We start from the raw sequence: 16658 nt of genomic DNA, 5'->3' as shown, positions 1-16658 counted from the left end.
TGTTTCTCCCTCCGTCCATCTGTATGGCGTTCCTCCATCCATCCACGCTCAGTCGGTCGGTCGGTCGGTCCGTCCGTCCGTCCGTCCGTCCGTCCGTCCGTCGGTCTGTCCGTCTGTCTGTCCGTCCAACTTTGCTCACTGGGTAGTCCTTAGTCAAATAATTAAAGCATCGGACTGTCCTGATGAGGCAACCGCTTTCTAAACCCTCCATTAAACCAGCTTGGTTCACTGGGCATGTAACACTGGTAATGTGCGGCTATTCAATGATTCTTGTTCACACCAACTTCAGGACACTGGGTATGTGTTACTTGCTATTTGCCCTTCCTCAATGACAACCAACACTCTTTAAAATTTATCCAGTCCTGTGTCGAAGCAAACCACCGCCATGTGCACTCAGGCACCTGCGACATCCATGCTTCACGGAAGTGACGTTAGATGGCGCAGCGGTTCTAGCCGGAAGCGCGAGAGAGTAGCCGAGCTGCAGTGACGCCTCATACATGAGGTGTTTCGCTGGTGGCAATAAGGTGCGTCGGTGCATTGCTTCAATCTTAATCGCATTAACGTCGATGAGATTTCTGAGGGGATTTCTGCCGGATCATTTTTAACTGTGTTGCCACCTGTCCTTTTTCTTAGTGCTGCACTTTCAACATGCCGATGCAATGTTTTCATACGAAGCCAACAAACACAGACACCAAGGACAATATAGGTGAAATTACTTGAGCTGAATGAATGAAATGAAGAAACGAAAAATTAATGAAAATGAAAGTTGTGGAAAAAAACAAGTTGCCGTAAGTGGAAAACGATCCCAGGTGGAGAGCGAAATGCAAAGGTTGTGGTATCGTTCCCCACTTCTGGCAAGTTGTTTTTTCATCTACTTTCATTTCCATTAATTTATCGTTTCTGTTTTTCATTTAATAAGCACAAGTAATTTCCCCTATGTAGTCCTTGGTGTCAGTGTTTGTTGGCTTCTTATGATATGACTAATAAAAATCGGCCCCTTGTTTAACCCCCTTTCTTCTCGTTTATTACATAACGAGGGTCTCGAATCCGGCAACGTTGATGCCTTCAGGTAGCATACGTGGGCTTGTTGGCCGGTTGCCTTCACCCAAAAAGATCATGTTCTCGTGACGCCTGCGGCAGCAAGGATGTTCCACATCCGCCGCCAAGGTCTGTGAGTGGTGGCGCTGGCTAACACTCCCAGGGTTCTACTAGGAAACATAAATACTCAAGAAAGGGGATGGGGAACGGCGCCAGGGCAGCTCAATTGGTAGAGGATCGCACGTGAAATGCGAAGGTTATGGGATTGTTCCCCACCTGAGGAAAGTTGTTTTTTCATCCACTTTCATTTTCAATAATTTATAGTCTCTTTTTTTCATTTATTGAGCACAAGTAATTTTCCCTATGTTGTCCTTGGTGTCAGTGTGTGTTGGCTTCTGATGATATGACTAATAAAAATCATGCCCCTCGGTTAATCCCCTATCTTCTCCTTTAGATGCAATGATTGTAACATGGTGAGTTTCGTAGCTTCATCAATGCCCAAACCTACATACGATCTCAGCAGGCTATTTGTAAACGTAGCAAGTTACACCAGAATTATTTTCAATGTCAAAGTTTCAACTCATTATCAAACGCAACTTCACGTTCCGGTACAGAAGAGATTCAGTTTGTTCGTAGCAGGATACCGGAGGGCTTTATACATCCCAAAAGAAACAGACAAAGCTATGCTGCGACTGCTTGAGATACTGATGTTTTACTCTTTTAGGAAATATTTTCGGGCATACAGACATCACCGTTGTTCTTTATCCTCAGCCCTACTGTTTTCTTGTAATATCCTTGATGCGAACTGGTGAAGGGCTGACGACATACTCCGGGTGTATTTTTTCGCCTACCCTGGTTAGCACATTTATAAACCTTTTATACCACTTCAGCTATTTCTTGTAGAATATACTGCGAGTTGGTAAATGCCTGTACATTACCGTTCAGGTATCTTCATATCTGTTTTTAGTAATGGTAATGGCTCTGCGCAATACGCTTGCACAAACGTGGCTAGGGGCTAACATTCCCGAGATTGATGTACGTAATGAATAACTTAATAAATATTATTTCGACATGGTGGCTCCGTCGCCCGTTCTAGGAAGCGAAATATGAGAAGGGTGCAGAGAAGAGAGGCGGGTAACGCGGCCGAATAAATGAAACAAGGCAGCACCGAAGCGAGAAAAAATAACTTAGGGAAAGAAGAGCGCAAAGTGCAATCTCTAAATCCCATTTGTTTCTCCTGTAGAGCGTGCTTGCTTGCCTGGTTGGGCTGTGTATGGAAGAAGCAAACTTCAAAACAAAGGGCCGGCCGGCGAGGACGACGATAAATTGTAGTTCCTAGTTCCACTTCCATTTTCTAATACAGTGGTATTTAAAAGCAGAACTAAACAAAACAAAGGCATGAACCAGTTTGGAGAGAAGTAGACTACAATGAGAAAAAAACAGCTCTGCCTTTGTTCGTCCACAAAAGCCGTCACGGCCACTGAGCGCTGCGGAGATTGGACGCCGTGGCTATCTCATCGGGCAGCCGGCAAAGAACTAGCACTAAAATGAAAGACGTGATGCTCTGCGAAAACGAAAGCACATTTGGGGGTTTCTGGCAGACTAGAGTTATTCTGTTTTATTTTTCTTTTTTAGCGCCATCTTTCACCCAGAAAGCTGCAAGACGTATATTAACCTCACAACTAAATATATGTTCAACAATAACACTAGAACAGCTTATACTTGCAAAGTAGTTGTAATGACGCTATATTCATTCACATTGCGGAAAGCTGCTGTTTTTTTTTTTTTGCGGATGCAAATAAACTGGCCAAATGTGTGCATGGCCCCGAAAGCTATTGTGGCTTTTTTGAGATTGAGCGAACGGGATATGCAGCTGGTAGTAAGTGCTTTTAGTTTATTCTACTTTCTTTATCATCTTTGTGTTCTTCATTTCCTTTCGCTTGCCTTCCCCTTTACGCATTGGCATATCTACAAGCGGACACGGGGGCAGGGAGCGGGGGGGCACCTATCTCCCAAATATCAGAAGTAGGTCATTTGACCGCTCCACCCCCCTTCCCTCATTCCCTGCGGCTTCTAGAAGCGAGCACTGTCGGCTGCACACTGGCAAATCCAGCTAAACAACAGCCGAGGCGATTTTTTCCTTCAGAACATGCATAGAATAAAACATTATCACAGGACACAACTCGCGATGACTGTCGACGGCAATGCGATCAGTATTCAAGCAACTTAGGGACACACCGATTGCTGAATTTAACTCTGTAGAAGCCATTCCGAGAGTTCCGTTGCCTTGGCTGTACGCGAGTTATACCGCCTCCGGTATCGGCTCAATTTGCCATGGCACTGGCTTACAAAGGTCGGCCATGGGCACGACAGCGTTGAAAGGTCTGTAAGACGCCGAGCCGTGACGGTGATGAAATGGCAAAGAAGGAATGGCGTCGATCGAAGGACGATGATGGCGATTTGGCAATGCTGGCGCGACGACCGTAAGATGAGGAATCTAAAATGATGACGCTGCTATTATGACGCTGGCGTAACAACGACGGCATGAGGACAGTGAGACGACGATGGCCTGGCAGAGACAGTATGACGACAACCGGATTTAGGAGCAGGAGGGACAAAGATGGCAGACCATGGTGGCATGACGTCGACGGTGTGACAGCGACTGTCTGATGTCGACGCAATGAAAATGGAGGCATGACAGTGCAGGCATAATCAGGATTGCATGGTGACAGCGTTATTACGAGCGAATGAAGAAGAATGAATGACGTCAATGGAACGGTGAAGGCGGTATCATGATAGTCGAATGATCTTTTTTGAAGCCATGGCGATAGTAAAACGACATTGTGACGACGATGTCATAACGGCGATGGTACAACGATGATGGCGTGGTGATGGCGGCATTACAAAGCTTGGATGAGGAAGTGAGGTTCATGACGAATAATGGCCACGATCGCACCAGGAGGCCGGTATGACTATGAATGTATGAGGACTCCTGTATGACGCCTTCGCAAAGACCACAATGGGAGGACAACGGTATCACGACGAATGTATGATGACAATGGCGGGATGACGACTGTATCACGAAGGCGGCTTGACAACTATGGCGGGATGACAATGGCATAGTAGAATGATGAAGCTGTAGTGAAGGCAATAGAATTACCACGCTGGCCTCACGACGATGATTTGACAAGGAATGCAACACTACAGGCGGGTGGACGGGCTCAAAACAACTGAAGCGGGCAAAGAATGCTATCGCATTAATAGCGCCGTGATTAAAGGGGCTTTGAATCAATCCCTAACGCTGGCTTTCTGGTAGATCATGTGCGGAAGCGTACTACAGTAAACTCTCAGTTGTACGAACGCAGGTTTATCGGATATTTCAGAATAACGAACTTTTTAAAAATCCCCGGCAGTTTTCTTATAGATTCTATGCAAAAATGCTTCACTGAAACGAATTTCGGAACAGTCAATATTTCAGTTTAACGAACTCGCTCAGAGGACCAAGGCTTATTTTTACGATCAGAACCGATGCCCGCCCTCATCAAACCACCGCTCCAGCGGTAATGTAACGTCGCTGGCACTACAGCGCCCCTGGGGCAAAGTGGCGTCACGGAAAACGAACGGCAACGAGTCATGGCCTCTGAGATCGCCCGCACAAAACGAGCAAGCATGTAATCTCGGAGGCCATAAACAAAGTAACATCGCTGGTGCTTACAACGCCACCAGAGCAAAGCGGCGATCTGTCACATCACAAACCGCGTGGTGTGTTTTTTTTTTTCTGGCCGGCTTGTCGTGGCATTGTCGTCGTCTTTTTCTTTCGACGAGGCGAAGAAGACGAAGAAGAGGCAATTGTTGAGCCAGTTTCAAGCCCTATAACTCTAGCTGAGGTTATAGGGTAAATTGGAAAGTTGACAGACTTCGTGTCTCAACAGCAAGCTGTGCCAGGAGAAGTGTACAAAAACAGTGACTCTTTGGACAGTTATGTTACTTCCTGTGTTTTAAAAGTACAACTGCAGAAGAAGATTACATATTTTTTTTCTAAATGAGAAAGGCAGCATTATAACTGTTATGAACCTTGTACTTGTTGATATGTACAAATTCCATTTCACACATTTCTAACACTATGGATGCCACGTCTTTTGCTCCATGAATTGCACTTCATACTTTTACTCTGTATGCCATGTCTTATGTTGGTGTAGTGAATATTCAGTTTAGTGAACTTTCAGTTAAGTGAACTATTCCCTTCGGTCCCTTGAAGTTCACTCAAGTGAGAGTTCACTGTATTTGGTCTGTATAAAGCTCGGGTAGTGCTTATCACCGTGCTAACAGCATGTGGCCAAGCGTGTTCACCAGAATTTAGTTCTCCTATCACGAACTTCGTCAGAACCAGAAAAACCGAGAGAGAGAGAGAGAGAAAACAAGGGTAGGAAAGGCAGGGGGTCAACCAGTACAGCATCCGGTTTGCTACTCTACACTGGGGGTGGGGAAAGGGGAATAGAAAGAGGAAGAAAGGGAGAGAGTAAGCACTGAGTATGTGTGGGAGGGACACCATACACAAGGACACTATAAACGGTCTCTTAAGCCCGTGCACTTAATGTACTGCACTTGTGCAGGAATCGCTTTTAGAGCCAGTGACGGGTGTGGGCACGGTCCGAGTATCTTCGACTCGGTGAACGGTCTCGAGTCTAGTCGGCGTAAAGTTGCCCGCAGAGAGAGGCGTTGGACATCGTAGCGAGGGCAGGTACACTATAGGTGCTCGATGGTCTCCTCGCACCCACAGGAGTCACACAATGGGCTCTCGGCCATTCCCATACGGTAGGAGTATGCGTTCGTGAACGCCACTCCCAGCCACAAGCGATACAACAAGGTTGTTTTGCCGCGGGAAAGGCTAGATGGCAGTTGTAGCCGTAGCGTAGGGTCCAGTTTACGTAATCTGCAATTGAAGGCACTTGAAATCCAGAGATCTTGTGACTTCTTGCGAGCAAGTAGGCGAAGTTCTCTGGCAGCGTCCGACCTCGCCAAAGGTTTTGGACGCGTCTTGGTATCTTCGTGGGCACACCGGGCAGCCTTATCAGCTAGGTTCATGCCGACGATTCCACAGTGAGCAGGAATCCACTGAAATATAATGTGATGTCCTCTTTCCAGGGCATGGTGGTGCAGTTCCCTGATGTCAGATGTCATCTGCTCGTAAGTTCTGTGACGTAACGCAGCTCGAAAGCGCAATCGGACGACATGATGATATCTCAAGCAGAGACGTTCCAGGCTTCAGAATGGGGATCAAGCGGCTCGATTTCCACTGTTTAGGAACAGCGCCGTTCTGCCAAGACTCATTGTAGTAGTTGAGCAGCTCAACATGTGCGTCATGTCCAAGGTGGCACAGGGCAGCATACGTGATGACATCAGGTCCTGGTGACGAAGAACGCCTGCAGCTCGCCAACGCAGCATCAGGTTCTTCGAGTGAAAATAGCATGTTCATTTCTGGTACACGTGCCTCACGGATCTCATTCAATGCTGCGTCAGTAATGATGGCCACGGACCCAGCAACCCGTACACAGAACTCTTCAGCCACTTGAAGTTCCGAGTGGAGTTGGTAGAGGGCCAGAGCAGCGAAGGGATTCCTTTGATGCGGAGATGAGCGAAGACCCCTAACCGTTCTCCACATGTGCGAGAGCGATTTTCGGGGATCAAGCGACAGAGGTGGCTTTCACCAAGTCTTTCGCTTACCGAATTGGATGGGCCGACGACGCCACGTGTGAGGACTGTGGTAACGAGGAGACTTTTCAACACCTTCTTTGTGACTGTCCGCGATATAATTTACAGAGACAATCACTCGCAACCGCGATAGCGCGCTTTGACCAAAGACCTCTCACAGAGGAACTTATTTTAAAATACCGCCATCACAAGCCATCGCAGCAGAGGGCGACGAGGGCACTGTTGCGGTTTTTGAGGGCGAAAGAATTGGACAGGCGGCTGTAGCCTGAACAGATGTTGATAGTGCGGCAAGTGTCACTGTGCTGTGCGATGACAGTATTCGATGCCAGTGACCGATTGTGATGGTGTGTCTACGCTCCTTCCTTTCCTTATCTCTACTTTGTTACCACTTTACCTCCCCCTCCCCTCTCTCCCCAGTGTAGGGTAGCCAACCGGATCTTTTTCTCTGGTTAACCTCCCTGCCTTTCCCCTTTCCTCTCTCTCTCTCTCTCTCTCTCTCTCTCTCTCTCCAATTTATCCATGCGACGCTGGACTTTCTTTTGTATGCGTCGTGAAGCCCTCAGATCCAAGACAGAATTCGTGCGCCGATACCTCCTCTCCGCCTATCGGCGTGCCGCACGCAGCCTCTCAAGTTCCATGTCCAAGTCTGTTCGCTTTGCTGACCTTGTAAGCTAGCAGATGGATGTTTTCAATGCCTCTGCGATTGCTTCTTCGATAGAGTGTGAAAGGCCTTCCCGACATGTGTCATCCATGTCCTTCTTAAACTTTGACCAATCAACTGTACGCAAGACAGTAGAGGAGCGTTGCTCAACTCCTCTAATCTTTATGTATGTTGGAATATAATCGCTTCCATGTGTTTCTATACCTGTAAACCATTGGACGCTCGAGGCAAAGCGCCGTGACACCAAAGTTAAGTCCAAGAAGCTACTATAGCTCGTGCCTCGCAGAAATGTAGGGCTGCCGTCATTCACCCAGCACAAATCATGGTCGGCAGCAAAGGAGGCAAGGCTCTTGGAGTCAATGCCTTTGTAGTCAATTTTAGGGCTTCGCCATACCTGGTGATGCGCGTTGAACTCACCTTTGATAACCCAGGGGCCATTGTTCATTAGTAATATTTTCTTAAGTCGTTGGCCATCAATGTGACCCGCTGGGGATATGTAGGCTCCAATTAGTGTAAATGACACATTCTTCTTTTGGACATTTAGGCAGAAATATTGGTTGTCGTCATGAGGCTCTATCACGTTAGCGACATATGTTAAGTCCGTGTGGATGTAGATGATCACTTTCGCGCTCGCACCGCATGTGGACGAGACGAAAGATCCTTAACCGGACAGTCTGAGTGGAATTGATGTATTTGGTTCGCAAATGACCTGTATGGGGAAGCGATTTGTAAAAATGAATTGGCGAAAGTCTGATATACGGGTCTTTAGACCCCTGGTATTCCACTGAAAGATCGACGCACTTTTAAGTTCAGTGCGGAAGGGGATTATTGGTCGAGCCATGATGCTTAAACGATGCTAGCAAGAGTATTTGCAGAGCACTTCGAGCTGCTGGTTTTTGCAGCTTGTTCAGTATAATGCGCATTGTATTAATTAGTGATTGCAGCATATCAGCCACCTGCCTGTCTTGGTCGCACAAATAGCCGACAGTAGACGTTAGGAGTTGTCCAGCGAAAGTTTGCTGTGATTCTGTTGGTGAATGTTGTCGTTTCCGTAGAGCCGGCCAAGATTCGGCAGATGTGGTCTTCTCAGTGGACTTGCTCTTCTCGGTCTTTTCCACATTGTCTGGCCTGGGTGGTGGAGCAGGAGGTGGTGTTGCAGGAAGTGGCATGCGCATTCCTTGAGGAGCGTTCCTTGAGGAGCGCCGGCGACGTGAACGTCGCTTCCGGATTTTATTGGCGGCTTCGCGATGAGTTGAATGATCTCTCGCCATCTCTTTCAAGATGGACATTTCCTTCTTAATGTGCGGGCATTTCTTCGATGAAGCTTTGTGTGATCCCCCGCAGTTTGAACACTTCATTACAGTCGCGCCACATTTATCTGCAACGTGGGGCTCTCCGCGGCGGGGGCATGCTGCCTGATTTTCGCAGACGCTGCTCACGTGTCCCAGTTTCATTCAATTGCGGCACTAAAGTGTCCCACCTTAACATGCGAGGGTATATATTTACCCTTGAATGCTATTTTCACGCAGCGTGAACTGCCTAGCCGTTTAACATCAACGATGACCTTTTCATTGGCTGGCTTGATAAGAATCAGCAAATCGTTATTAAGGATGGCGACATCTACGTCGTACATAACGCCGATGACTACGTCAGATCCCAGAGAGATATAAGAGCGCACCTGAGTGCCATCGGGGTCCGTTACGCTGCGTAGAGTGGTCAAAGCAGCCGCATGCTGGACATCAACCACCAGTAGATTTTTTCGGGTGTTCACTCGAATGTTCGATATTTCATTTGGCACCAGTGCTTCCAGTTACATCGACACAGATTGCCTGTTAAGTAGCTTCATGTTGACGGTGGGAAGTAGGGACACAAACATGATGGTATTGGCGTCCGGCCTCTGCGCCTGTCTCACTGTTTGCGTGCTTGACGATGAGGACGTCCTGGTGTTCCTTCTCTTCGCTCTGCGGCTCAGCACACGCTGGAAGTCGTCATCGGAAGTGTCCTCATTGCTGAGAGAGTAGACATGGGTGTCCTCGCTGTCGGTGTCGCTCTGCTGACCGATCCGCTTCCTGGAGGCGGCCGCCGCTGACGCCGCCGTCGCCGGCAGACGTGCGGGGTCGTCCACTTCTATAACGACCGAGCAGGGAGCGAGGACCAGCGGATGAACTTAGGTTTTCGCAGAAATAAACCGGAGCTAGAAAGAACAGCGCTGTATCAAAAGACACGAAATCATGAACAGTGAGGGCCTTGTCTGGGCTGCAAGAAACTAGCTTGTTTGTGTTCTTTCTAATCATGCTGTATATGAAACATGAAAATGGCAAAGTAAACGCAAAATAGAGGTCATCATCATCCATTATATATATATATATATACGCAGGAAAGAGACGACGAACTTTTTGGGAGAATTCTTTTTCTTACTTAACGTTTTCGGCTGGTGGACCAGCCTTCGTCAGAGTATATATATATATATATATATATATATATATATATATATATATATATATATATATATATATATATATATATATATATATATATAAAGAATTTGAGCGGTGCTACATGGTAAACAGACGAACAAGTATTTAATTTCAATAGTTTCGATCGCTGGACCGATCTTCATCAGGGTTTACAAAAAAATGGCAGTTCGCCCTGGTAGAGAAGATACCAGACCGGGTTCCCGGTCCTTCTCAGATACATCAAACCGAGAGGGACAGTTGTAACAGTAATTGACTTTCTCTCGGCGCCTTGGCAACCATGCGTGTATGTAGAGCAAGGAGGTCAGTGAGAGAAAAAGAAGCAGAAAAGAAAAAGGGAAAAGGTATACAGAAGGAGGGAGACAGAAGTCGAAGACTGAAGGGGGCGGAAAGTAGCGGCAGCGAGGTTCCCGTTGACCCGAGGCAAGGAGGGAGAGAACGGTCGCTGCGCCGCACCAGTGCGCGTGCTTCCGTTGTAGCGGGAGAGAGGGGAGATGTTTCCCTCCTTCTGTGCGCTTTCTTTTTGTTTTCCTTTCCTTCTTTTTTTTCTTTTCTCTCTCACTGACCTCCTTGCTCTACATACATGGGACTCCGCCTTCTTGTTGCCCTGCATAGTTGCCAAACGCAGCTGTAAATCTGCCAAAGCGCCGAGAGAAAGTCAATCACTGTCACAACTGTCGCTCTCGGTTTGACGTATCTGAGAACGACCGGGCACCCGGTCTGGTGTCCTCACTACCAGGGCCGAACTGCCATGTTTTTGTAAAACCTGATGAAGATCGGTCCGCCGATCGAAACTGTTGAAATGAAATACTTGTTCTGTTTACCATGTAGCACCGCTCAAGTTCTTTACGTTTGAAAGGTAGCGATATATATATATATATATATATATATATATATATATATATATATATATATATATATATACGGGAAGAAAGGGGGTTAACCGAGGGGCCCGATTTTTATTAGTCATATGATAAGAATCCAACAAACACTTACACTGAGGACAACATAGGGGAAATTACTTGTGCTTAATAAAATGGAATAATGAAGTGATAAATTCGAAGGTTGTGGGTTCGGTTCCCACCTGCGGCAAGTTGTTTATTTCATCCACTTTAATTCCCATTAATTTATCATTTCATTATTCAATTTTACTAAGCACAAGTAATTTCCCCTATGCTGTCCTTGGCTTCAGTGTTTGTTGGCTTCTTATGATATGCCTATATATATATATATATATATATAAAGAAAGCTTAACAAAGGAACGGACTAATTTGGTAGCCGTTCACATGCTTCCGTCGTTTCGACTAGTCACCGGTCATTGTCCCAGAGAGAGAGAGAAGATTGAGATAGAGGCTTGCCCCTCCCTACTCGGGAAAACTTCGTACACCACTGTCCCCCTTACCATTGAGTAGCAGCCTAGGACATGGCACGTAACTCAAGCCTATCTTCGTGTTATTTTTATCATAGTAAACCTCTGTCTGTCTGTCTGGTGGGAATTTGGACCAAACTTGATCTTTGCCCTATCGCGAAGAACTGATACGCTCGAGAAACGCGAATAGGTAGAATGAATAAACCTCAAGGCCAGGTTCTGCACCCTCTCTATTTCTTTAACTTTGGGTCCAAACCTGAACTACCTCACGTCAGTAAAACGCTACGTTCCGGATTTACAAACTTTTTTTCTTCTTGTGCTTTCCTTTCGAAGCAGGAAGGTTCATGAAATTAGTTGGGCGGTAGGTTCGTTTAGAATGTGAGTTCGCTTTTTGTTTTAGTTGAACTGTTAAACGAAAAGCTACAGGATGCATTAAAGCTTCATAATGTCATGTGGTTCGGGCACTTCAGGGTAGGATGCCACCCATTCTTTTTTTTTTCGCGTCTTTTCTGGTTTACGAAAAGGACCATTGCGCCATTGCGCAAGCTCTAATTTAATAATAATATTTGGCGTTTTACGTGTCAAAACCACTTTCTGATTATGAGGCACGCCGTAGTGGAGGACTCCGGAAATTTTGACCACCTGGGGTTCTTTAACGTGCACCTAAATCTAAGCACACGGGTGTTTTCGCATTTCGCCCCCATCTAAATGCGGCCGCCGTGGCCGGGATTCGATCCCGCGACCTCGTGCTCAGCAGCCCAACACCCTAGCCACAAGCTCTAATTTAGTAAACAAGCTTAAGTCAATGTTTTTTATCTGTCTTTATCTGCTTATGAGATATAGGTTATCATACAAGTGTTCGCGAATTTGTTTTTGTCGTGGGTATGTTCAATACAACTTCGAGCGTGTAAGATGTTTGGAATACGCAAGAGCGCACATAAAACATTGCGGTATTCATAAAAAGAGTGGGTCATTTTGCGTGTCAAGTTCTGACCACGTAGCTCTGTTGCATTCAGTTATGCAGTTGAGCACGATAAGAAGGAATACGGCTATTGTCTCACGAAAACAGAGGGACGAGGGTTGATTCGAGTATGCTTGTATTATCCAGATAAAGAAACCACACAAAGACGCCTACACGCTCCCGCACCCACAAACAAACAAACAAAATGACGTCAGAAAGCGTTGTCACCTTTAGGTTACATAAATACCCGAATACAATTGACGTAAAAGCGCACGATTGTTGCCCATTGTATCCGCAAAGTAACTGTCTTCAACTTACGCTCCGTTCGCGTCCTTTAGCGAGCCTGTCAGCCACAGGCAACGGCCATTAGAGAGCGCTGAGACCCAGCCACAGCGGCGTCTAGTACGCTGATTGGCGGTAACCGATTGTTATGCGCCGCCAATACGAATTGTTTGAGATACACAAGCGATGTAACTATGCTGCTGGTTGGTCTACAACGCCGCAGATGTGCGAGCAAGTGGTCTTTTGCGCAATGACGGGTAGTTCACTACGGAAGGCCTAAAGAACGTGGTCTGTCGTACCGCTGGGCCCACAGATGACAGCAGCTACTGTGCAATGCAGTCCTTCAAAACAAAACGCGCTGACTCCAGAAGCAAACAGACAAGAAAGGACACGTGAAATAAAGCGGCGCACTTGTGCTCTATTCACGGGAAGGTAAACGGATTATTGTCAAGACACCCATGCAGCTTTATTTTCTCTCTCTTTTTTTTTTCTTGTAACCTGACTTTGCAGTGCCACCGGTACAGTAAGGAAAAATGTCCTACTTTGTAAATGCTTTTTCGTCGTTTCCGAACAAAGCGCCATGAAAATCATTCTTAGTAGTTGTGGGAGCCCTCACTGAAAACAATTCCTCCCGCTGCGGAGCACAGGCTTTTCATTTTTTTTTTTTTGTAATGTCACCACTTTCACCTTTCCCACATTACTACTTCAGGACGCTGGAGTCTTCCGAACTTGAGGACCAACCACATGAACATTACTCGCCATATGCGATTAATCGTGAATGCAGCCGGGATATCGGCGATCTCGCAAAGTATCTGAGGACAGACATTGCACATGGGATCCACGATTGATCCGCCAACTCCGCGGAGAACATTGCCCAGAGGTTGGTGCACTGACTCATCCCGATCAGTGCGCTGAGTAATCGGAGCGGTAAGCCTGCTTAGGCCAATTACCAACGTCGCGAAAGAAAGCCAAGGAGTAAATACTCAGAACCATAAACTCAAGGTGCAGCGTCAAATCCGCCCAGTAGATAAGCCCCAGTCACGTGAGCACCAGCTAGAAAGACGTTCTGAGGAGAAGCCCCCGATGAACGCCAAGAAGGGGAGCCGAAAAGTAGGAAGAGGGTTCAGGCGTAAGCGAGCGGGAAACGTGAGCCATAACTTGTCGCGCTTGTCTTCGTACAGTAAGTGCACATATTTTTCATCCGTATCAGAGCCTTGAGAAGGAACTTGTTCACGCACAAGCCGCTGTAGCTTGTATAACCTTGTGAAAGATATGCAGGGATGCTTACTGATGTTTCCTTTTCTTTCCTTAAGCCAGCAGCGCTGATAAATACTGACTGCATGTATGCTACGGCAGCGCTCATAAGCCAGTGGGCTTCGCTCAGTGGATATGCAGCATATTGCTTGGCAGGGGAAGTGTACTTCCAAAGCCAATTTTCGATCAAAGCTACCCGGAAATAAAATTCAACACAATATAGAATATAACTTTCATGCTCATGTAGCACATATCTCCCAAAGCAGTTCCTAAATAATGACCGTTTTAAAGAGGAGAAACATAAAAAAAATGGCTGCTACTGCAAGTTTATAGTTTTCCCCCAGAATTAAGTTCACGAAAGGAATCATAAACAGTCATGATTGGCGTCTGCATTCGAAGAAACCTCTCTCCAACAGAGAGGCCAGCGACTGGCTCAAGACTGCTGTTATTTTCTTTATCTTTCGCCTTAATTTCTTCTTTATAGACATTTCCCTCCACTTTTAACTCCTGTGTTATCCTACATCGATTGCGAGTACATTGTATAAGGTAGCCAGAAAAAAACGAAGATGATAATAAAAAATCTGCTGGGTGTCAGGTAAATATAATGAATGATTCACTTTTTCCTGGCCTCCCTATACAAAGTCCGGTAAAACGAAATTGAAAGTTTTCATAACTTCGAGCTCACCTAGTGAAAGATAAGCCTACAGCGAGCACAAAGACTACGCTCCCTGAAATTCTACGCCTTACAGCGATTACTTGTCGAATGAAAGGTGATCATCAAAGCATGTAAATTAATCTGTTACTACGAACTCAGTAATCTTTATTGTCTTTGTAGATTTCCAGGTAGGCGGTATTGAGATTAGAGATGCGAAAACACCTGTGTACTTAGGTTTATGTGCACGTTCAAGAACCCCAGGTGCTCCAAATTATTCCGGAGTCCCTTGATACGGCGTGCCTCATAAGCAGATCGTAGTTTTCGCACGTAAAGCCCCATTATTTAATTTAATTTTGAGAAAATGAGGAAACAAATATGGGAGAAACGGTTTCAGTTGAAAATAAGTACTTCATAGTTTTCCTTGCCCAGAGTGAATTCGGTGCTTTCAATGACTCTGCCAAATCATCACTGTCTTGTTTTGAATATCTGCATCTTAACATTTCCTGGTAACGTAGATGCTGTCATATTAAAGAACTTGAAGTTTTGTTTACGAGTCTGGTTAATTTCTTGCATCCGCAAGTCTGATAGGACGGCGTCCTCGTTGTGTCATTTCTAAGACCAGCTCCTTAATTTACTTTCGTTCAGGGAACATTTACGTTTTCAGATTGTGCGTGAATTGCCTGTCTGCGTTTGCCTTCTATATGAGTGTAAGTAAGCATGGAGTAATACATTACCAATATACAGAGACGACAACAAGCTGAGAACGCACAACACAATGAATAACTTTTGTAAGAAAACTTCCATTGCAAAAGAATGGTGCAAAATTCTGGTAATCCTAATAATTGAAGCTTTAAAAAAATTAAGCTCCGAGTACTACTGCGCTACAACGTTTTAAGTCTTCGTTTTCTGTACAAGAATTAAAAAATACAAAATAAAGAAAAAGTAAGTAATCATGGTAATAACTACCAGACTTTGCAGCAATTAAAAAAAGAAAAAAAAACATCGTGAACTCATCAACCTCCTAAACTACACTGCTGAGAACCAGAAAAAAATGTGATGTGGTAAACTACAGATTATTTCAGATTATTACCTTCGGGCAAGTTTTTGGGAAGCCCTCAGGGATGACTACGGTCATCCCTGCGGATTCCTGGCTGCAGCCTTCGTGTTGTCCGGTACTGGACATATTGCAAGCAAACATGAAATTTGGGGCCGATCGAGGTGGTCTGCTGCAGCAGATGATGCAGGGAAGCGCCTATGTGAGCGCCTATGTGAGCGCATAGAGGAACACGCCGTCGTCGTGATGTCGCCGTCGTCATTCAGTCATTATCAGTCCGTCGTCGTCATTTCATCGTCATGATGCCATTGTTCTTGCGTCATCTACACAGAGTCGCCGTCATGCTGGCGTGGTCATTCTATCATCGTCATTTTGTCGTAGTGATTATGCTATCATACCATTGTCTTCATGTCTTTGTTACCACGTCATCGTCGCCCTTCCGTCGTCGTCATTCCACCGTCGTCGTTCCTCTGACCTTATGCCGTCGTCGACACTCCATCGGCGTCATACAGTGATCGCTATTGCAGCATCGTCGTATTATTGTCGTCAAACAGCGGTCACTATGCGTCATCATGCCATTGTTGTTATACCAGCGGAATTGCTACAGCATTGACATCACGTTGTCGTCACGCCATCACCGTCATACCATCGTCATCGCTCCAGCTTCGTCGTTCAATAATCGTCGTGCCATTATCCACACTTTTTCATCTAGCCGCTGTCATCGTTGCATAGTTGTCATGCAGTCGTCGTCATGGCACATGGTAGTTCCGTCGTAGTCATTTTGCCGTAGTCAATCCCTTTGTCGTCGTGCTGTCATCAACACGCCGTCGTTTTCGTGCAGTCGTCGTCAATACAGCATCGTCATAACATTGTCGTCATGCCCTTTTGGTCAAGCCATCGTACTCATTTTATCACTCCCATTCTATTGCCGTGAAGCACTCGTCATTATTCCAACTCCGAAATTACCTTCGTCACACAGTGGTCTTCACGCCATCGTCGCCGTATTATCGGCATCGAGTTAGCATCGGCATCACGTTGTCTTCATACCGCTGTGGGGGAGGGGGGGTGGGGGGAGGTCATCTCATAGTCGTCACGCCATCGTCGTCGCCATTGTTATGTCGCCATCAGTGCGTCGTGATTGCTCCATTGTAGTTATGTCATCGTAGTGATTGCAGCGTCGTCATGCCGTAGTCGCCAT

The sequence above is a fragment of the Dermacentor variabilis genome, chromosome 9 (assembly GCF_050947875.1).
Source record: "Dermacentor variabilis isolate Ectoservices chromosome 9, ASM5094787v1, whole genome shotgun sequence".
NCBI lineage: Eukaryota > Metazoa > Arthropoda > Arachnida > Ixodida > Ixodidae > Dermacentor > Dermacentor variabilis.
This window is presented reverse-complemented; position numbering follows the sequence as displayed.